We start from the raw sequence: 13728 nt of genomic DNA, 5'->3' as shown, positions 1-13728 counted from the left end.
TCCCTGTGTCTGTATTTAAGTGTAAACTCTAAGATCCCTATTGTAGAAATTCAATGTTTTGGGAGTCGGGCGATAGCACAGCGGGTTAAGCACAGGTGGCACAAAGCGCAAGGACCGGTGTAATGACCCTGGTTCGAGGCCCTGGCTCCCCACCTGCAGGGGAGTTGGTCGCTTCACAGATGGTGAAGCAGGTCTGCAGGTGTCTATCTTTCTCTCCTCCTGTCTTCTCCTCCTCTCTCCATTTCTTTCTGTCCTATCCAACAACAACAACATCAGTAACAACAATAACTACAACAATAAAACAATAAGGGCAACAAGAGGTAATAAATAAATAATAATAATAAAAGAAGAAATTCAATGTTTTATTCAGCCTTGGGAGAACCGGGTTTGCCCTCAAACAGGCTGTGCAATTATCTGCGTTAGGGAGACACGTTTGTGGTTCAACTAGCTTGTGACCATCAAGTAGCTGTGAGTGGGGACGAGGGGATGAAGCAGCCTGGATTTCTACTTATCTTTAAAAGATTTATTTGGGGGACAGGCGGTGGTGCACCTTGCTAAGTGCTCACACTGCAGTGTACAGTGAAGCGGGTCTGCAGGTCTTTCTGTCTTTCCCTTTCTTTAAATTATTTTTTATTTTTTATATTTATTTATTCCCTTTTGTTGCCCTTGTTGTTTTATTGTTGTAGTTATTATTGTTGTTGTTACTGATGTCATCATCGTTGGATAGGACAGAGAGAAATGAAGAGAGGAGGGGACGACAGAGAAGGGGAGAGAAAGATAGACACCTGCAGACCTGCTTCACCGCCTGTGGAGCGACTCCCCTGCAGGTGGGATGCAAAAGGTTGAAGATCTGGCTTCTGTAATTGCTTCCCTGCTGAACATGGGCATTGACAGGTCGATCCGTACTCCCAGCCTGCTGCTCTATTTCCCTAGTGGGGTGGGGTTCTGGGAGATTCGGAGCTCCAGGACACACTGGTGGGGTTGTCTGTCCAGGGAAGTCCTGTTAGCATCATGCTAGCATCTGGAACCTGGTGGCTGAAAAGAGAGTTAATATATAAAGTCATACAAGTTGTTGACTAATCATGAACCTAAAGGCTGGAATAGTGCAGATGAAGAGTGTGTGTGTGGGGGGGACTCCATTTTGTAGATAGCTCGTAGGCATATTTTAGTTAAATTCCAAAGGGCCTATGGATACACTAGTTTTTTTTTTTTTTTTCCCCTGAGCCTGAAATCTGATATGCAGGTGGATCCAAGTTATTGTCTAGGGAGATGATGTCATGGCTGAAAAATGGACCAGAAAGCTGGAGGAGGGAAGAGAGTAGCTCCCAAATATGGGAAAGGGGTATAAATATTGTTGACTGTAAACCCCATCGATTTGATGTGATCTGGGGCCCATATTCAGCTTAGGAGCCTATGTGACCTCTGCATCCCTGTAGATCTGAGCTCACATTCTGTGGTCATGAGTAGGAACATTCCAAGCTGCTCCAATATCAGGACCCATCTTCCTCGGGTGTAGCATACAGAATGTTGCCCATTCTCCCTTTGGGGGATGGAACATTCTCTACTGTTGTTGATCCAAGTTAGGGTAAGGTCCTATGGGGCCCCACAAAGGGATGAGATGACCGGTAACAATGGAGAGAGGGATTTATTCAAGGTCTAGGCCCATCAAGTCTGTTTGGGAATCTCAGGACTCCCTGAATAGGGCCCCAGTAGTTCCCCTTTTAATTCCCCCCCGGCTCTCTCTGTCTCTCTCTTTACCAGAACAATGCTCAGCTCTGGCTGACAGTGGTGCAGGGGGTTGATCCTGGGACATGAAAATCTGGCGCATATACTACTCAGCTGTGAAGAAGGGTAAAGTCACCTTCTTCTCTCTTGGATGGATCTTGAAGGAATCCTGTGAAGTGAGATGAGCCAGAAAAAGAAGGATGAAGATGGGATGATCTCACTCATGGACAAAAGCTGAGAAATAAGATCAGAAGGGGAAACAGAGCAGAACTTGGACTGGGTTTGGTGTATTGCACCAGAACAAAGGACTCTGGGGAAGGAAGGCAGAGAGGCACTGGATTGAGGGGGCCTGTCAGGTTCTAGTGCACGATGGACCTACTTTGGCGGTGGGGATGTCTTTCAGACATCTATACCCAGGTGTCAACAACTGTACAGTAAACCACTGACCTTTCAATATATAGAGAAAGGGGAAAATCGAGTAGAAAATAGACCACTGAGCTGTCTCCCTGACCTACTGTCTGCCGCTTGCTGCTGTTCAGTCTTGCTTCACAGCAAGAAGCTTCCCCAGGTCTGATATGAGCAAGGAGACTGGCCACAGAGGACTTTCAGTGATGTCCTCACACATTGGAGAGGCTCCTGGTGTCAGCTGTGTCTCCTGGGTGCCCCTGCAAGGCCTGGCCCCACTTCCAGGCCATTCTCATAAACCTGCCAGTCGGTCTCACATGGTGCCGGCGACAGAGACCTTGATGTCCCCTCACATGGCTATCTCAGATGGAAGAGCGGTTGCAGCCAAGCAGGGAATCGTCAGCCTTGTTGGCTGGTCCGTGGCTGCTTCTTTTACCATCAAGACTGACTACAGAGCCCCCAAGCCCTTCCCCCCAAAAGCAAACCCAAGAAACATGTGGAGAGAGACACAGACAGGCCGGGGACTCTGGGACCCCAGGACGCAGATGTTGTTAAAATTTTCGGAGGCTCTTGTTGGCTGGGATAGCTTCACGGCGGGTAACAGAGACACAGAGACAATGGCTGGGCAGGGAAGCTGTATTTCTTTATTCAGGAACAACAATTCATAAACTAAACCAAACTAATCACCAAACAGAACTCTGCTGTCTCTTTGCGGCGGCGCAAGCACTCTCTCTTACTCTCGAACTCTAGAACTCTCCAACTCTGGGACTCTCTAACTCTGTCACTCTGGAACTCTGGCGGGGTTCCTTCGGGGCGGGGCCAAGCAGGCCCGCGAAACTAACTGGACTGATCTAATTCTCTTGGTGGGGGAGGGCTAGAACAAACCAATGTAAAGCATACGACACGCAGACACTGGGGATCCCCCAGTTTTCTTGTTGCTCTCAGAATCCCAGGCGGGTGGGGGTGGCCCTGAGAAGAGGCCAGGGCTCCTTCTGGACAGATAGACACTTGGGGGAGGGACAGACGGGAGTTGTGTCCACACGCTCTGGCGAAAAAGAACGGGCTGGAGCGGCCTAAGATGACCAGAGAGGATCTTGGCGGGAGAAAGATGGGGGCTGGAGGCCAACCTGCAGGGCCCTGAGCAGAGTTGTGACGGATCCAGTGTCCCACACGGGGCACCTTCAGGAATCCTCCAAGAGGTGGAAACCCTGCCAGCACAGAGCGGTAAACTCAAGTGACATGGCTTAAAGGGCGATTAGAACAAAGACCACCCTCTGGCCTGCAGAGTTCAGCCAGCCAGCCTTCCTCCCTCCTTCCTTCCTCCCTCCTTCCTTCCTCCCTCCTTCCTTCCTCCCTCCCTCCCTCCCTCCCTCCCTCCCTCCCTCCCTCCCTCCCTCCTTCCTTCCTTCCTTCCTTCCTTCCTTCCTTCCTCCCTTCCTTCCTCTCTTTTTCTCTTTCTCTCTTCCCTCCTCTTTCTTCCTTTCTTTCTCACCCACCCCCCAGCTGCTGGAAGCAACTTTTTGGGGCCAGGTGGGGGGGCATACCAGTTGAGCACACTTGTTACAATTCAAAAGGACCTGGGTTCGAGCTTCCACTCCCCACCTGCAGGGGGAAGCTTCATGAGCAGTGAAGCAGGGCTGCAGGTGTTTCTCCTTCTCTTTTTCCTTCCCTTCTCAATTCCTGTCTCTATCCAAAATAAATAACTAAAATACAGTTTAAAAATATACTTTTCAAAACCCTCTTATTCTGGTCATCACCTGGGTCTTGGTGCTCTGGGATGGCTTTTCAGACAGACAGACAGGCAGACACACACACACACACACACACACACACACACAGATAGAGAGAGAGATAGATAGATAGAGAGAGACCAGCACTCAGTGCATGCATGGGGGCTGGGCTTGAACCCCAGCTGTGCACAGGGCAGAGCAGTAGATTCTCCAGGTGAGCTATTTCAGCAGCCCTCAAAGCCATTTCCAACAAATAAGTGTTAAAAAGAAAAGTTGAGCAGTGGGTTAAGTGCATGTGGCGCAAAGCGCAAGGATGGGCGTAAGGATCCCGGTTTGAGCCCCCGGCTCCCCACCTGCAGGGGAGTCGCTTCACAGGCGGTGAAGCAGGTCTGCAGGTGTCTGTCTTTCTCTCCCCGTCTCTGTCTTCCCCTCCTCTCTCCATTTCTCTCTGTCCTATCTAACAATGATGACATCAATAACAACAACAATAACTACAACAACAACAAGGGCAAAAAAAAAAAGGGAAAAAATTTTTTTAAAAAAGAAAAGTTGAATGGGCCAGGTGGTGGTGTATCTGGTTGAGTGCACATGTTACAGTGCACAAGGACCTGGGTTCAAGCCCCTGGTCCCCACCTATAGGGGAAGAATTTCATGAGTGGTGAAACTGGGCTGCAAATGTCTCTCTGTCTTTCTTCCTCTCCATCTCCCCCCTCCTATCTCAATTTATGACCATCTCTATCCAATAAATAAGTAAAGACAATAAAACATAAAAAAGGTTGACATGTGCTCAGGGAGGGCTGAGGGCAGGACTCGCCGCCTGGATGCCGGGTGATAAGGGCAGCAGTGGGAGCATCTCCTGGCGTCAGTCCTGTCTCTTTGCTGCTCCAAAAAAAAAAAGAGACTTTTATTAGTGATTTAATATTTATTTACAAAAGTATAAGATAATGGGTCTAATTCCACTCCATTCTACCATCAGAGTTCTGTGTCCCCATCCCCTCCATTGGAAACTGCAGTCTTCTCCCAAGGTCACAGATATGGGCTGACTATTATTTCTATAACTGTCTATATATATATATATATATATATATATATTTGCCCATTTTTTTCTCTGGTCCTGGCTTCTTTTCTTTTCTAAGTCATACCTACATCTGCTACTACTTCTGAATGTCCCTCCTTTTTTCCTCTTCTCTCTCCAGGTCCTGATGAAATTGGAGTTCAGAGCCCTCTGGTCATCTTCCCCTGACATTTCTCCCCCTCTGGGAGTATGGGCCAAATTTTTCTTGGAGTGCAGAAGGTGGGAGTTGTGGCTTCTATAATTGCTTCTCTGCTGGACATGGGTGTTGGCAGGTGGATCCATCCCCCAGGCTGCTTCTCTCTTTCCCAGTGGGGTACGGCTCCGGGGAGAGGAAGTGCAGGGCTCACTTCTGAGGGCGTCTCCCCAGGGGCTGCTCCTGTGAAACTGCTGACCATCTTCTCCGAGGTGGTCTTCAGATTAAAGAGTCTGAAATTGCTGATGCCCGTGATGTTGTCTCTGTGGCCAATCCTGACTTTTTAAACTGGCGAGCCCCCCCCCCCCCCCCCCCCCCCCCCCCGGCCACCAGGCTCTGGGCCCTGGGACAAGCAGAAATCACATCCACTCAGCTCCTGGCGACCTCGAGGGCGGCCAGCCCTACCTCCCGCTTCCACCCCAAAGGTCTCTGTCGCCAAACATTTTTCTGAGTTAAATCCGTGAGCGGAGTTTTGACCCTGACTCTGATGCTTCTGGACTCTCTGCTCATCAGAGAAGCTGGGAAATTCTAGGTGGCGAGTGACAGCTCAGCAAGTCAAAACAGGCTTCAGAAGGCTGCTCCCAGAGGAGCCAAGCTCTTCCTGGCTGGCTCAGCACGATGTGTGGAGGGGGGTCCCTGCGCCGGGGCTGTTTACGGTGGGTTGATTCCAGCACCCTGATTGGGGCTGCTTTTAATAACTGCATTTTGCTCAGACCTGCACGCACTGAGGATCCTTGGTGCACTGTGATTACTTTGATTAAAAACCTCCGACTGATTTGAAAAAAAAAAATTCACCAAATTGTCAAGGATTCATATATATGTAGAAAAGACTAAACACCATGATAACTCATGGCTGTGAATTTCTTCTGAATGCCCAGCATTCCCAGCACTGATGACGGGAGGAAGAGAGAGGGAGAGAGAAAGGAGAGAGAGAGAGAGAGAGAGAGAGAGAGAGAGAGTGAGAGATAGAGGTGGGGTGGGGAGAGGCTTTGAGCACCAGCATCACTGAAGTGGTGGCAGTGGGGCCATCTGTCCTGAAGACCATGGCAGCCAGCTCCCAGTGCCTCTGGTCCCACAAATATTACCATTTAGTGGCACTGCTGTGCCGTCCTTGACAGTGTTCTCAATCCAGCTTTGTGGCATGGGGCTCACCACAAGCAAGGCCCTGGGTTTAAGCCCCAGTCCTTGAGGGCAGTGCCCTAGATGGTAGAGTGGCACCATGCTCTCTCTCCCCGTCCTCTCTCATCTCTTCTTTCTCTCTGGATAGAAAATGAAGAAGTTGGGGGCCGGGCAATGGTGCAGTGGGTTAAACGCACATGGCGCAAAGGATCCCGGTTCAAGCCCCAGGCTCCCCACCTGCAGGGGGGTCGCTTCACAGGCGGTGAACCAGGTCTGCAGGTGTCTGTCTTTCTCTCCCCCTCTCTGTCTTCCCCTCCTCTCTCCATTTCTCTCTGTCCTATCCAACAATGACAACAGCTATGATAACAACAATAACTACAGCAAGGGCAACAAAATGGGAGAAATGGCCTCCAGGAGCAGTGGATTTGTAGTGCAGGCACTGAGCCCTAGCGATAATCCTGGAGGCAATAAATAAATAAATAAATAAATAAATAAATAAAAACAAAACGAGTAAAGCAAGTGAGAGAGGACTGCACCCCAGCACTGCTTGGCTCGGCACAAGGCAGGGCCCCAGTGGCTGAGGGTTTAAGGACAGTCCTGACTTCCTGGGAGTCGAGCCAGATGCCTCCTTCGGTCCCGGTCACTCTCCTGTGACCTTCCTGCCACCACTCAGCCAGGGGCCCCTCGCTACCCCGCTGGGCAGAGCATGGATCCAAGTCATCTCCAGGCCCCCTCCCTGTGACAGCGTTGAGCCCATTAAACACCTCAGCCCCCTGACCCAGCCCCAGGTGGGATCAGAGCTCCCCCCCCCCATCTGCCATCTTCACAGGCGCTGGGGTGTGAGAGCTGGCTGGAAGCAGGGAACCTCCTCCTCATGATCCCCCAAACACTGGCCTCCTGACCCGGGCCTGTTAGCACAGAGAAGCCTCCTCTGCAGAGATACTCATGGCTCGCCAGGGGAGAGAACAGGGGCCTGTGGTCCTTGTTATTACTGGTAATCCTCCCTGTGCCATCTCCATGCCCCTTTTTTGCTCCCCGGCAGTTCACTGATTTTCCATGGAAGGTCAGTAAGGATACATCTGGTTAAAACGCTGCACGGTAAGTGAGTCATCCCAGACGAGGCTGTGGGGAGTCCAGACAAAGCAGGGACCCCAGATTCCTAGAGCAGATGGTGACCCACAAAACGGGCTGCATTCTGACCCAAGGCACCCCTCTGCCAGGGTGGAACTCATGACGTTGTATTTGGAAACTCTGCCCTGTACCTCAGTGCCACCGCCCAGAGTCCCCACGTCTGGGGAGGTGCCTGGAGCGGAGTGACGAGGAGCCCCTGGCTGAGTGGTGGCGGGAAGGTCACAGGAGAGTGATGGGGGACAAAAGGAGGCATCTAGCTCAACTCCCAGGAAAAACAACACAAGGGCCTTTCTTGTTCTTCTCTAAGCTGTCTTTTCCCAGATAAAACAAAAACATTTTTTGTTATTCATTTCTCCTTACCAGGGAAAGTTGGACCCTTTCTTGTAGGATTTCCAAATATTTTTATTTATTTACTATTGGACAGGACAGAGAGTAATGGAGAGGGGAGGGGCGATAGAGAGACGCCTGCAGCCCTGCTTCGCCACTTGTGAAGCTATCTCCCTGCAGGTGGGGCCTGGGGGCTTGAACCCGGGTAGCTGTGCACTACAGTGTGTGTGGTTACCAGGTGCGCCGCCACACGGCCTCTCCTACTGCCTTTTTTAAAATTTTTAATATTTATTTTCCCTTTTGTTGCCCTTGTTTTTCATTGTTGTTGTAGTTATTAATGTCATTGTTGTTGGATAGGACAGAGAGAAATGGAGAGAGAAGGGGAAGACAGAGAGGGGGAGAGAAAGATAGACACCTGCAGACCTGCTTCACCGCCTGTGAAGCGACTCCCCTGCAGGTGGGGAGCCGGGGGCTCGAACCGGGATCCTTACGCCGGTCCTTGTGCTTTGTACACTTAACCCACTGCGCTACTGCCCGACTCCCCCACGTCCCTTTTAAAGAAAGGCTGAATATTTATTTCACATGATGCAGAGTCCCAAGCCGGTACAGGAAGCCTTTTGTAATTTTCTTCATGCACCGGCCTGGCTCTGACTTGCATGTATTTTGGGCACGGGGCCCAGCTGCCGACGGAGGGTTTTGTCCTTTGAGTTCCATCTTGAGACGCCAACTTCCTCACCATCACGCTTCTCCTGAGGAGCCGAGTCTGTCTCTGGCCTTTTTTTTCTCCTCTCCTCCTCTTCCTTTTTTTTTTTTTTTTTGTTTCCAGGGTTATCACTGGGGCTTGGTGCTGACACTACAAATCCACTGCTCCTAGCAGCCATTTTTCCTATTTTATTGGTCAGGACAGAGAGAAATCGAGAGAGGAAGGGAAGACAGAGAGGGAGAGAGACAGACACCTGCAGACCTGCTTCACTGCTTCACAGTGAAGCTTCCCCCCTGCAGGTGGGGAACAGGGGATTGAACCCAGATCCTTGTGCTTAGTACTATGTGCGCTTAACCGGGTGCACACACTCCCCTGCCCTGCCCCCGCTTTTGCATTCCCCATTCACTTGCTCTCCCAATCCACCCCGCACCCCCTCGGTGACTGCAGGTGTCAACACGACTTGGGGCCCCCAGGGCTGGTTTCCCCCTTTTGGTCACCCCGTCTGTTTCTGTAGGCTTCCATGTCCACTCAGCGACGGCTGTGTAAAGCAGCACAGAAACACTGGCCTGGGGTTGTTGCCGGGCTCCTGTTAGGGTCATGAACCCACTTTGGAGACACTGACACCCACCATGTCAGCTCTTCTGAGAGAAAGCGAGGTCCGCCTCCCACCCCCCAGCTTTGCTATGTCCTCAGCGAGTTAAAGTCCCTGTAATGGCCTCGTTCATCTTCCCGGCATTTCGTCTCTGCTGTTGCTTTTCTGGGGAGCTGTTTGTGCTGGCGCGTATTCTAATTAGTTGTTTTATGTGTTAAGCCGTTTTTATAGATTCATGTTCCCTCTCTCCCCCTTTGGTCCTGGTGGTTTTATTTATTTATTTATTTATTTATTTATTTATTTATTTATAATGCTGCACTGGGGGCCTCACACAAGGGTAGCGTCCCTGCTCCCGGCACATTATTTTAAAATGCTTTTTTTAATTTCACCTGTGACAGAGCTGCACATAAGCCAGAGATGGCAGTGGGAGCCTCAGCCAGTGTCCTGTGCTCTGCCGGCAGCCATGCCTTGCTCCAGTGCAGGGGAGGGGCCTTTCTCTTCTGCCAAGAGCCATTTGGACAGTCACCACGTAACCCGCTGGCTTGAGAACCAGCACCCCACACCGCAGTGGGCAGAGCTCCTGGGCTTGTTGCTTGCCAGTCCCCCAGTGTCACCCGGCAGTGCCGGTGCCCCAGACTCCCACCCTGTTGGGGGGGGAGTTGGGTGGTAATGTGGCAAGTTAAACGCATGTGGCACAAAGGGCAAGAACCAGAGTAAGGATCTTAGTTCGAGCCCCCAGCTCCCCACCTGCAGGGGAGTCACTTCACAGGCGGTGAAGCAGGTCTGCAGGTGTCTATCTTTCTCTTCCCCTCTCTGTCTTCCCCTCCTCTCTCCATTTCTCTCTGTCCTATCCAACAACAAGGACATCAATAACAACAACATAAAATAACAAGGGCAACAAAAGGGGAAATAAATAAAAAATAAAAATAAATAAAAATAAAGGGAGAGGAGGAAGAGATGTGGGGGGGAGACCCCACAGCCAGCCTGGGTCAAGACCATACTTCAGGGGGTGGGGGTGGGTGGGGGAGGAGGCACCTCCAATGTGTGTCCCTCAGCACCCATTTCTGGAAGTTATTATTATTATGATGATTTTTTTTGCCTCCAGGGTAATCTCTGGGGCTCTGTGCTGGCACTATGAATCCACTGCTCCTGGAGGCCCTTTTTCCCATTTTATTGGACAGGACAGAGAGAAATTGAGAGGGGAGGGGGAGGTAGAGAAGGAGAAAGACAGACACTGTCAGACCTGCTTCACTGCTTGAGAAGCTTTCCCTCTGCAGGTGGGTATTTCTGGAAGCAATTCTGATGGTCTGAGCAGCTCCCTGGGGTCAGTAGCTTGGTGAGCCAGCTCCCTGGGGTCAGTAGCTTTGACTGTGTCATCTGAGAGCCTGAGGGGGCCACACACCCTGATAGCCTAACAAAACCTCCTCCCACCTGCCATGCCTCCTACCAATACGTGGAAAGAAAACAAATGCAGTTGTGCACAAGTGGAACATTATTCAGCCATGAAAAAGAAACACCAATACACTACAACACAGATCAGCTGTAAAAACATGGTGTTTATGGGGCCAGGCAGTGGTGCACCTGGTTAAGCACACATAGTATTAAGCACAAGGATCCTGGTTCAAGCCCCCAGCTCCCTATCTGCAAGGGGGTCATCTCACAAGCAGTGAAGCAGGTCTGCAGGTGTCTCTCTATCTCTCTCCCTCTCTATCTCCCCTTCCTCTCTCAATTTCTCTCTGTAAATTCTCCAAGAAAATGGGAAAAAAATGCCCAGTGGATTTGTAGTGCAGTGATAACCCTGGAGGGGAAAAAAACAAAACAACATGATACTTAGACCCCCCTCAAATAAAAAAAGTCATGAAAAGACATATTTTATAACCTCACTGACAAAAATGCCCAGAGTAGAGGCTCCAGGGGAAGCAGATTAGTGGGTGCCCGGGTCTGGGCCGTGGGCCCTTTTGAGGTGATGAGGAGTTTCTGAAACGGAGAGATCTGTGGCACGACACTGCACAGACGAGCTCAATACCTGATCTGTGTGCCTGGAAAGCCCTCCTCGCATCATGGACTCCCAGCTCAGTGAACAGAAGGTCTTGTAGACACGGGGTCCCCCTGACCGCAGGCCTCACCCCCCCATGGCTGCAGAGGACAAGTGCTTCCAAGGGTGCAGGGTCACTGCAGTGAGTTAATGTTGTAGAATCTGCTTTGCTGGGAGGGAAGGTGGGAGCAGAGCCAGGCTGGCAACTGAGGCTGGGCTACAGATGCCACAGGGAGCCAGGCCATGGGTGATGGCTGGGCCACAAGGAATCTAGCTGCTCAGGGTGCTGCCTCCTGGGATGAGGACCCAGGCTGTGGGCTTCAGGGCCCTGCCAACAGAATGCAAGAGGGAGAGAAAGAGGAGGGAGGGAGAGAAAGAGAAAGAGGGGGGAGAGACAGAGGGAGGGAGGAGAGAGAGGGGGGAGGGAGAGAGAGAGGGAGGGAGAAGGAGGGAGAGAAAGAGGGAGAAGGAGGGAGAGAGGGAAAGAGGGAGAGAGAGAGAGGGATGGAGAGGGAGAGGGAGGGACAGAGAAAGAGAGAGAGAGAGGAGGGAGAGGGAAGGAGAGAGAGAAGGGAGAGGGAGGGACAGAAGGAAAGAGAGGGGGAGAGAGGGAGGGGGAGAGAGAAGGAGGGAGAGAGAGGGAAGGAGAGAGAGAAGGAGGGAGAGAGAGGGAGGGGGAGAGAGAAGGAGGGAGAGAGAGAAGGAGGGAGACGAAGGGAGAGAGGGAGGGAGGGAGAGAGGTGGGAGTAGAAGAGGGAGGGCAAGAGGGAAGGAGAAGGAGAGAGACGGGCACATACATCATGATCCTAGAGGGAGCAGCTATGAACATGAAGATGCCAGTCTGTGTGGCCCCCAGCATGTAGCCTGTAGCCCCCCAGCACCTTTCCTGACAGGGACCCCAGGGATAGGAGAAGGGCTGTGTCATCATGGTGCCATCCCATCATACTCCCCCAGGGGGCGCCACTCAGGCTGAGAGGCAGGTGGCAGGCAGCCTCTGGGTGCCTTTCTGTCCCTGCAGGCTCTCAGAGTCAGCAGCCTGGGGCCAGGCCTCTCACCTGCCCGAAGTTGGGCACAGGGGTCTACATTACATCTACACCCTTCTGTGTGTCTCTCTAGCCTGGCTGACCGTCCTCTCTCTGCTGCACGGGCCACGTTCACTCGCCGTGATTATACGGTGCAGCCTGGTCCCAGCGGAGGCGGATGGGGGCCCAGCGTCAGTGTGTGACCAGCCAGGGTGCTCCTGTGCAGGGGACAGGCTGCTGTGTGGCTTCTCAGCCTAGGGAACGATGGAACTGGACCCATGCAGGCCAGCCTCACGGTCAGCGGCCAGGCCCCACACCCCTGGCTTGGCTGTGGTCTCTTGGAGCTGCATCTTATTTGCTGCGTCCACGTGTGGACAGCATGACCAGCTCTCAGACATACGGCTGCTCACAGAGCCTGGCCAGGCACAGAACCTGGGGGAGGCTCAGTGTCGAGGACAAAGCAGATGTCATAACCTCCAAAGCCCCATTTTGGCATCTCTGTCCCCAGCCTGTCCTGTCCCCAGAGGCTCTGCGGTATGACTGGTACCTCCAGGCAGAACAGTGAATCACAGCCTGCTCATGCCTGTGTGCTCAGTACCTCAGAACTAGGATATGTACTTCTAACTTGCAGGCCCAGCTACCCTGCCACCGAGTAACTTTTTTTTTCAATGCCATTTTTAAAAAAAATATGGAATGCTTCATGAATTTGCTTGTCATCCTTGCACAGGGGCCATGCTAATCTTCTCTGCATCATTCCAATTTTAGTATATGTGCTGCTGAAGTGAGCACCTGAGTAACTTTTTTAAAAAAATATTTATTTATTTCCTTTTGTTGCCTTTGTTGTTTTATTATTGTAGTTATTGATGTCGTTGTTAGATAGGACAGAGAGAAATGGAAAGAGGAGGGGAAGACAGAGGGGGGAGAGAAAGACAGACACCTGCAGACTGCCTGTGAAGTGACTCTCCTGCAGGCGGGGAGCCGGGGGCTCGAACTGGATCCTTCTGCCGGTCCTTGTGCTTTGCGCCATGTGCACTTAACCTTAACTCCCCCGAGTAACATTTTTTATCATTGTCTCCAGGGTTATTGCTGGGGCTCAGTGCCTGCATGACAAATCCACTGCTCTTGGGGGCTAATCTTTTTCCTTTTCCTCTATTTTATTGGGCACAACAGAGAGAAAATGAGAGAGGAGATGGCATACTGCACCAAAGTAAAAGACTCTGGTCCAAGAAGGATGACAGAGGACCTAGTGGGGGTTGTATTGTTATATGGAAAAATGAGAAATGTTATGCAAAAAAAATGAGAGAGGGGGAAATAGAGAGAGGGAGAGAGACAGAGAGACACCTGCAGCCCTGCTTCAACGCCCGGGAAGAGTCTCCCCGGGGGCTTGAACCCAGGTTCTTGTGCCTGGTATCATATGTGCTTAACTGGGTGTGCCCTCACCCAGCCCCTCAGGGAGTGACTCCGTGATGGCTGGGTGGCATCCGCCAGTGCAGAGACTGGCACGTCCCCGGCATTAGTTGCCCGCAGACTCCAGGGCATGGTGGTGTCCAGTGAGTCAGCAAAGACAGGTGAGCTGCTCTGCCAGCCTCTGGAGAGCAGTGAGCCGTTCACACCAAGAGGCTGGTGGGCCATGCGCACTGCACTGCGAGCCTTTTCTTCTTTGTTTGTTTG

The 13728-nt window shown here is 51.6% G+C and overlaps 1 non-coding gene across 1 annotated transcript; it reads right to left on the bottom strand.

The window, feature by feature from the left end:
* Positions 1-12739: 12739 nt before the first annotated feature.
* On the bottom strand, positions 12740-12846 carry LOC132533206 (U6 spliceosomal RNA). The gene has a single exon (XR_009545113.1). It is a non-coding gene; the product is annotated as a U6 spliceosomal RNA (small nuclear RNA).
* Positions 12847-13728: the final 882 nt, after the last annotated feature.

The sequence above is a fragment of the Erinaceus europaeus genome, chromosome 15 (genome assembly GCF_950295315.1).
Source record: "Erinaceus europaeus chromosome 15, mEriEur2.1, whole genome shotgun sequence".
Lineage (NCBI taxonomy): Eukaryota > Metazoa > Chordata > Mammalia > Eulipotyphla > Erinaceidae > Erinaceus > Erinaceus europaeus.
Note: the sequence above shows the minus strand (reverse complement) of the source record. Positions and strands in the feature narration are given on the sequence as shown.